This window comes from Lissotriton vulgaris, unplaced genomic scaffold (genome assembly GCF_964263255.1).
Source record: "Lissotriton vulgaris unplaced genomic scaffold, aLisVul1.2 SCAFFOLD_2568, whole genome shotgun sequence".
In the NCBI taxonomy this organism is placed as follows: Eukaryota; Metazoa; Chordata; class Amphibia; order Caudata; family Salamandridae; genus Lissotriton; species Lissotriton vulgaris.
This window is the reverse complement of record NW_028254293.1, coordinates 329,452-337,110: the sequence shown is the minus strand read 5'-3', so window position 1 is coordinate 337,110 and position 7,659 is coordinate 329,452. Positions and strand designations below refer to the sequence as shown.

At 39.6% G+C, this 7,659-nt stretch overlaps 1 long non-coding RNA gene across 1 annotated transcript in view; it reads right to left on the bottom strand.

The window, feature by feature from the left end:
• Positions 1 to 5,999: 5,999 nt before the first annotated feature.
• The window catches only part of LOC147659590 (uncharacterized), a 36,664-nt gene continuing 35,004 nt past the window's right edge, over positions 6,000 to 7,659 (bottom strand). The window contains exon 2 of the long non-coding RNA XR_015307204.1: positions 6,000 to 7,207. This is a non-coding gene — a long non-coding RNA (uncharacterized LOC147659590). The remainder of the gene's footprint in view (positions 7,208 to 7,659) is intronic.

Here is a 7,659-nt window from a genome sequence, read left to right as displayed (position 1 = left end):
AAACTGCTGCAGATTCACATTTTAGATTTGTTTTCTTCAAATGATCATACCAATACTAAATAACACTAATGTTACAGAGCTACAGCTTTAACAAGTTACATAATGAAGAATAGAATAGTTTTGTTTACGATGAATGCTGAATTTATTATCTTTATTTTCCTCATTTTATGTTATGATTTTTTTTTTATTTGTAGTGAGTAATGTACTAATTAATTACTGGCTATTGTTAATTAAACATACCCATTCAGTCTCCGTTTCCGATGTCGTATCTCTTGATTACCTCTTAGTGGGTTAGCTCTGTAATCTGTAAAGATCAGAGCGAGAAACCTGAGCAGGAGTGTGGAGAAATCAAATCCTGGATTCATTATGTCATACTGCATATGGGATAAATGGGGTCAGAAACATGCAGCGTTTCCGCATCGGAGGATAATATAATTCATTTCTAAAGATTACCACAGAGTAGCTGCTAACCCGCAGCTTCAGCTGATGAGCTTTGGCGCGCATCTCAAATGGAGCTCTGCAAACGCGCGCGCGCAGGAGTTTTGTTCCACATGGGCACTCATCAGTGTCATTGTGGTTGTGTATGCGGAGCCCCGCAGATACATCCCCTGGTGAGGCACACCAATTTGGATCACACAAAAGTGCTTCGCTTTCAGTTGTATATATCTTCGTTTATTTCATTTCAGTTATTTATACTCATTTGAGGATAGTTGACTCGAATATTAAACAGCATATCCGACTGTCGTTATCCGTAACATTTAAACATTGACCTCCAATGTATTTCGGGCGTAGGTGCCCTTGGTCACGGAGAGCTGAGGAGGAAGCAAAAAGGGGCAGTGGTGAGAGACACAATACACAACCACAATAATAGTTTAAAGTGTTTCAGACGGATAACACTACCCTACGAGTGCACCCAGAATTCAGAAGCTTCTATCGACCAACCTACTCACCTTTTCGTTGTGCACCCCTCCTCTCCCACTATTTGTTCACTCATCAGTGCCGTCATCCCTCAAAGATGGCAGGTAACGGGGCCAGAGCAGCGGAGGGAGAAGTAGATGCCACGCACGTGCAAGAGGCGGTGCTCAAGAGTCCAGCAGTGCCCCCTCCTCATGGTGAATCTGTTACAAAACAGCAACTTTTATCAAACTAGTCTATCTAGGTTACCGTGTGCTGAGCTCCATTCCGTGCCAGAATGCGTTCGTGTTTGACACAAAAACGACAATATCTTTTTACTGAGCTTAGATTTATTTACTGTTACACATTATCTTGGCTGGAAATTCTTTATTGAACTATTTTGTCATGAACATCAGCTGTTGCACAGGCCCAGCAAAGGCATGATGTACAGTAGAACAGCTGCTCGTATCCAACAATGGACCTTTTGCTTTTTAAAACAGCCTACTAGAGACCTTCCTACTAAACCTGGCCTCGTGACCATACTTTGTGTGATGGACACAGAGCGGGAGCCTCTTTAACAATGAATATTCAGATCCATTTTGATTTACACTTTGCATTTTATAGTCTAACAGATTATGGGGAACATGCAAATGATGTTACTGTCGAAATCGGTTTTAATGGAAGATAAAAAGGTCAAGCACATATCTTTGAACGGAGTCATAAATTGTTTCTTTTTCTATCTAAACAGAAATAAAGCACTGATGGAACTAGAAAAGGCCTCTCTTGAAATTAAATTAAAATATATAATAAACGCACACTACTACTCTGAGGTGTCTAGGCGCGCAAGCTTGCAAACTGGGCAGTATCAGGTTATGAGGCTGGCCAATCTTTAGAGACTCCTAGAGATGGAAAAGCCAAGTTTTCAGTGTTTTCTTAAAGCAGAGAAGGTCTGTTTCCTTTTTCAGGAATAAAGGGAGGGTGTTCCAGAAACGGGAAATGCTGCCAATAAAACTTCTCCCACCTCATTTTTCTCTTTTTACTCTGGGGACAATTATATTGCATGCTATTTCACTTTTGGGTATGCCTAGTAACAGGCGAGCAGCTGAGTTCTGTAGGACCAGCAACTTATTTATACTTCTTTTTCTTACATTTACAAAAAGCTCATTTGCATAGTCAATTTTTGAAAGTATCAAATCAGAAATTACTGTTTTTTGCAGTTCCTTCGGAATGAAAGGAAAGATCTTCCATAAGAATTTCATTGTAAAGAAGGAGGCAAAAGTGATTGTATTCACATGTCCTTTGAAGGTCAGATGGTGTCAAAGATAACTCCAAAATTTTTTGCCACGTGATTGGTGACGGAAGTTGTCCAAGTTCAGGTGGCCATCAGTCTTGGGACCAGAAGGAAGTATCCTTCCCAAAGAGGAGCACCTCGGTCTTACAAACATCGGACAGGGTTTTTCTTTGTGGTCAATCAGTTATGGCGCCCGCAGTGTGTCACGTAAGATATCTAATTCTCTATCCGTGACGGTGCTACAGACGGGAGGAAAAACATAACACCTCCAGTGGGGACCTAGATCCGCTCAAAATAGATACAAAAGGGGGGATCTGTGCACATGCCTGATTCAATGTGACCTCAGTGTCACTATTCATTACATACAAAACCAACACAAACAATGAATCAATTGCACATGTAGTCTGGAGTGATGTTATTCTTCATGTTTTCTTTTAATTTCAACGCCCAGCCAACACGTGTTTCGTCAGGGCACTTAGCCCACGACTTCATCAGGGCTCCAATCGGGCCGACTTTGCCACTTAATGCACTGCAAGAATTTATTGTGCTCTCCGCCGGTTATAATTCCGGACACACGCGGACGCCACAGAGATAGAGAACATTTTTCGAGCCGGGAGTCAGAATACAGATTTGGTGTTCTGTTCGAAGTTCTGGTACTTACCAGCATACCCCGCATTGATCAAACTTCAGCGACATCTATACTTTTTCCCGGCCACATGTGCAATTGATTAATTGTTTGCGTTGGTTTTGTATGTAATGAATAGTGACACTGAGGTCACATTGAATCAGGCGTGTGCACAGATCCCACCCCCCCTTTTGTAGCACCTAGGTCTTGCCTGAATTCAACTTTTAACAGTTTTTGGCCATCCATTTTCCGATCTCTTGCATTCAGTTGTAAAAACACTTTGCTATCTCTTAGGGATTAGATAATACGGAGATCACTAATTGTGTGTCATCTGCATAGGTAACTGCAGAGAACCCAAATGATCTAATAAGTTTGGCCAAAGGGGTCATATAGATGTGAAAAAGGATCGCGCTAAGAGACGAACCCTGGGGGACGCCGCGAGGGAGAGAGGATGGGGATTTGAAATTATCAGTTGCAACAAACTGTATTCTGTCTGACAGAAATGATTTGTCAAAAGCAAGGGCTTTATCTTTTACCCCAATATCCTCAAGTCTATTCAGCAGGATTTGGTTGTTTACAGTGTCAAATGCCGCTGAGAGGTCTAAAAGGACCAGCACTGCACTACCTCCAACATCCAGTGTCCATCTAATGTGTTCCAAGGCACTTATCAAAGCCAATTCTGTGCTGTGATGTTTTCTAAATCAGAGATGGCAAGAGTCTCAGTGGCTCCGGTCCTCAATGAAACCTGTCAACTGTGAGTTGAGAGCTTTTTCAATTATTTTCACCGGAAGGGGCAATCTGTAAATGGGACGGTAGTTCCAAGGATATAAAGGATTGAGGTTAGCTTTTTTGATTAAAGGGAGAATATGGGCTATCTTCCAGACACTGTGGAATTTTCCTGGCTTAATTATAAGATTAGAAATTTCTGTTAGGTGGTCTGAAATAGTGTCAGCTACCTAAAGAATAGTTTTCAGTGGGCATGGATCCTGCGGAGAGCCTGACTTAGTTTGCAGGAGGATGGTTTTAGTTTGGTCTTGTGAAATTTCAGCAAAAGGGATTAAATGGACTTTTCATTCATTATTACCAGTTTGGAAGTCACTGTGGCATTCATTAATTTTAATTTGGGAGTCGTGGTGGTCAGCCAAAGGATTAGAGGAGAAAAGATAAAAAACCGACTTGACCTTTATCTTAATGCAAACAACAAATCAATACACATAGTAGTGATTAAATACCATGATCTCTTAACATACAATTCTAACATTTTCCTCAACTCTTGCTTTGTTATCATTAAAGGATTGCACGCCACATAAAAGAAATGGAAGTTTTGAGTACTGTATTTGCATTTGTTAAAATCAAGAAGGCATATTGCATCATATGCTTGCATAGGTTGTGAACTATGAGGCTAGGACTAGACAGTATTTCTAAAGAAATTTGAGGGAGCTTGATTATTCTTTTCGGCAAATTGAGCACTATTGATGGGATCTAGTGATAAGTGTCCCTTACAGTTTCACCCTTCTTCATGATCACAATTAGCACAGATATGGCATCTCTCAATACAATATGGCATAGTTGTGCCACAGTTATCTGTGGTGTTTGGCCAACTGTGCAGACAGGCTCATTACATAATTAGGATCAGTGCTTAGTTTGTAAAAATGAAGTGCCAGGGCCCTCATCAGGAAGTTGGTGCAGCCTGTGCCACCCATTGTCCCTGCTAGCACTACCAATGACAGTACCAAACCAGGTACTAACCATCACACTCCTACAAGTGTGACAAGTCAAAATATTTCAGGCCCGGAAAGTTATAACATTAGTATGGGCAGCAGGTATTAGCCATTTTTAACATATATTGAATTAGTGAACATTCTAAATCAGACAACCAGCCCACCATGTGGCACACTGTCATAAGTGCCAATGTTGCTAATTATGTGCCGGTGTCGAGCATTGGGAACCACAGGCTCAAATTAAGCACTGATTAGGATGATCTAAAATCAATGGTTATTGTCATGCTACTTGGAGAGACAATACAGTTTCCCATCAGAATAACAAGGCTGGATAAAAAGCATTCTATTGATTAATTCAATGGTGTTTGAAGGGATAGATGGGAATTTGGCACTCCACTGCAGAAGAAGAACTTAATTGATGAAGGCATGGCAATCAAAGTCCTATATGTTAAAGAGGGTAATTTTATGTCAAGTACAGGCCCTCATCATAAATTCTTTTTAGTATTATTTATTATATCATGCCCATTTCATTCAAAACACAAACAAGAATTTCATGGTTTCATAATTTCCAGCTTGATTCCGCTTGATAAGAGTTTCTACTCACATGCCCCAGGCAGTATAAATCTTTAGAATATCAGCAAATCGATTTTTGCAATGTTTCTTATTCTAAATTGCTTGCCAGTAAAAGTAATATTAACTAACCAGCTTAGTACAGAGTTCCAAACCTCTTTCAATTGTACAACTTTTCCCTTTTTTGTGTGGAGTTTTATATAGCGCAAAGTTGACACAAAGGTATCAGAGTGCTTTACATGAGCACTAGTTGCGTTACAGACAGACACCTTCATATTAGTTAGGCACGGGGAAATTACATGATTTGCCTAGAATCATAGGATGTTGAGCGTCTCTGCTGAGACTCGAACCCAGTTCCCCAGCTTGGACGTTGACAGCCCTAACAGTTAGGCCACATCCTCTCCCCACTTCTTTTTGCTAAAACCTTTCAGAAAATGGCAAAGTCTAAAAAAGAAGTAATTATCTCTGGAGGGTCAACCTTTTGAAAATGAGGCTATGCAAATAATTAGCCTCCAGCTCTATGCAATACAGAGGTTGCTGCTCTTGATCTCGCAATTTGGCCCTTACCGATTGGTTGTCGCACTGATTAAAACAAGGCTTAGAGACTTCAACTGACAGTAGGTCGTTTCTTTGAAAAAGCTCCTTAAGGTTTGTTTTTTTCAGAATTCTTCTGATGGTCACTAAGATAGTAAGCCCCATTTTATCTGGCATCAAAAAGGATTTCAAGCGTAACACCCAAATATCTTCTGCCCAAAATCTGTATAATGTCAACCTTTATTTAATTTAGGAATCTTTCTTCACAAAGGACTATCACTCTGGATGAAGATACACCACAGTTTACTATTTGGACAGAGAGCTCATAGTGCTCACATTATTGCACTAGAGACATACTTAGTAATTTCTTTTTGCATTTTTAATATACAGCGTCTTTGTCATGTATTTCCTCCATTGACACCTTAGAGCAGACAACATTTGTGTAATCTCTAAATGTTTCAAAGTAAAACTATTTCAATGGTCTCTAGCTTGGCATCAAAAGTTTATTCCCAACTAGACTTCAAATTGTTCCAGACACGGCAGCCCAGGTATTTAGTGGCACCCAACGTTGCTAAGCCTATCCTAAAAGCCCTGCAATGGTTGCCTATTTGCCAATCTATTACTTTAGGACACTATGTTTCATTCATTGTGTGTCTATGTTAACTCTCATTGTTACATTTCCAAAAGATTCATAAAATGGACTCCAGCTAGAATACTGCTCTCTGTCTCATCAGTAATCCTTTAATTCCCTTGTTTTCAAAGAGCCCATTTTGGGAGGTAGACCTTTCCGCTCCAGGCTTCTCTGGCCTGCAATACCTTTCCAAAGTATGTGCAATGTACACCTATTCGCTTAACATTTAGGAAAGGTCTTAAAACCAAGCTATTTAAAAAATATAATGCTTCTCATTTAGAAGCCTTATTAACTTTAGAGCAGGGAGACTGTTCACTGATGTTGTGTCAATAAATCGGAATAAACAAATACATTGGCTTTTCTGGTCCACACTCCAGTTATGGAAAGCCTACACGTGGTTACAAAGGTTGACGCTACATATACAGCGATTTGTTAACTTTATTTCAGCTGATTACAGATTCCCGTTGTTCTTCTCAGCCATATAAGCACTTGTCCAAACAACAGTTCTGTTACACAAACAACACAGCATAAAAAAAACCAATACATTGATCATTTTTATGAGTGGGTGGTGTTGTTCTCAGAGAAGTGGCTGAAAAGTGTGTGGGGTGTGTACAAGATGAGTTTGAGAGCAAAAAATAGCAAGACTAAGGAGACATATTCCTATGCCTTTTATTCATTACTATCCACTGATGGAAACATTAATAAAAAAATTATACTAAAGAGGAGCCTTCTCAGAGTAAAAATCAAATTCAATGTTACAGCTTTTAACCATATGCTGGTAGACCAAACAGTTCAGGCTTAAAATCTTCCAAAGACTTCAACACCACTGTAGCATCCTTTGTAAGCTCTCTGTTCAGATTTTCATCAGGGACCATGACCACCTGCATCCCAGCTGTTAGTGCTGCCTGAACCCCAAAGGGAGCATCTTCGAACACCAGGCACTGCACATAAAAACAAAATAAAATAAAAATAAGATTAAAAAATGCACAACACAAAAACACGAAATTGAGCAAATCATTTCAGGACAACTAAAATAAAAGGCATACAATATACTTGTGCACCACTCTAAGTTCTTGAAGGCTTTACGATCCATCACTTGAAATAATGTTCTGGAAATAGATTTGACACACAGGATTCACAAACAATTAAATTGAAAGCGTAAGTGGAACTACTTTAAGGGTAGGTACTACTTTTTAGTCAACATGATTATTGTCATAATCACAGCTGAATGACAACAAATGTGAAAGTGAAACTGCATATGGCAAGTACTACTTTATACTCAAACTCAAGAGTGACAAAACTAAAAAAATAGCAAACAGGTTTACAGACTTTCATCCGATACCAAACTGCTTTAGATTTCGGAGACCATGGTAAAGAGGAAACCGCTTAAGAA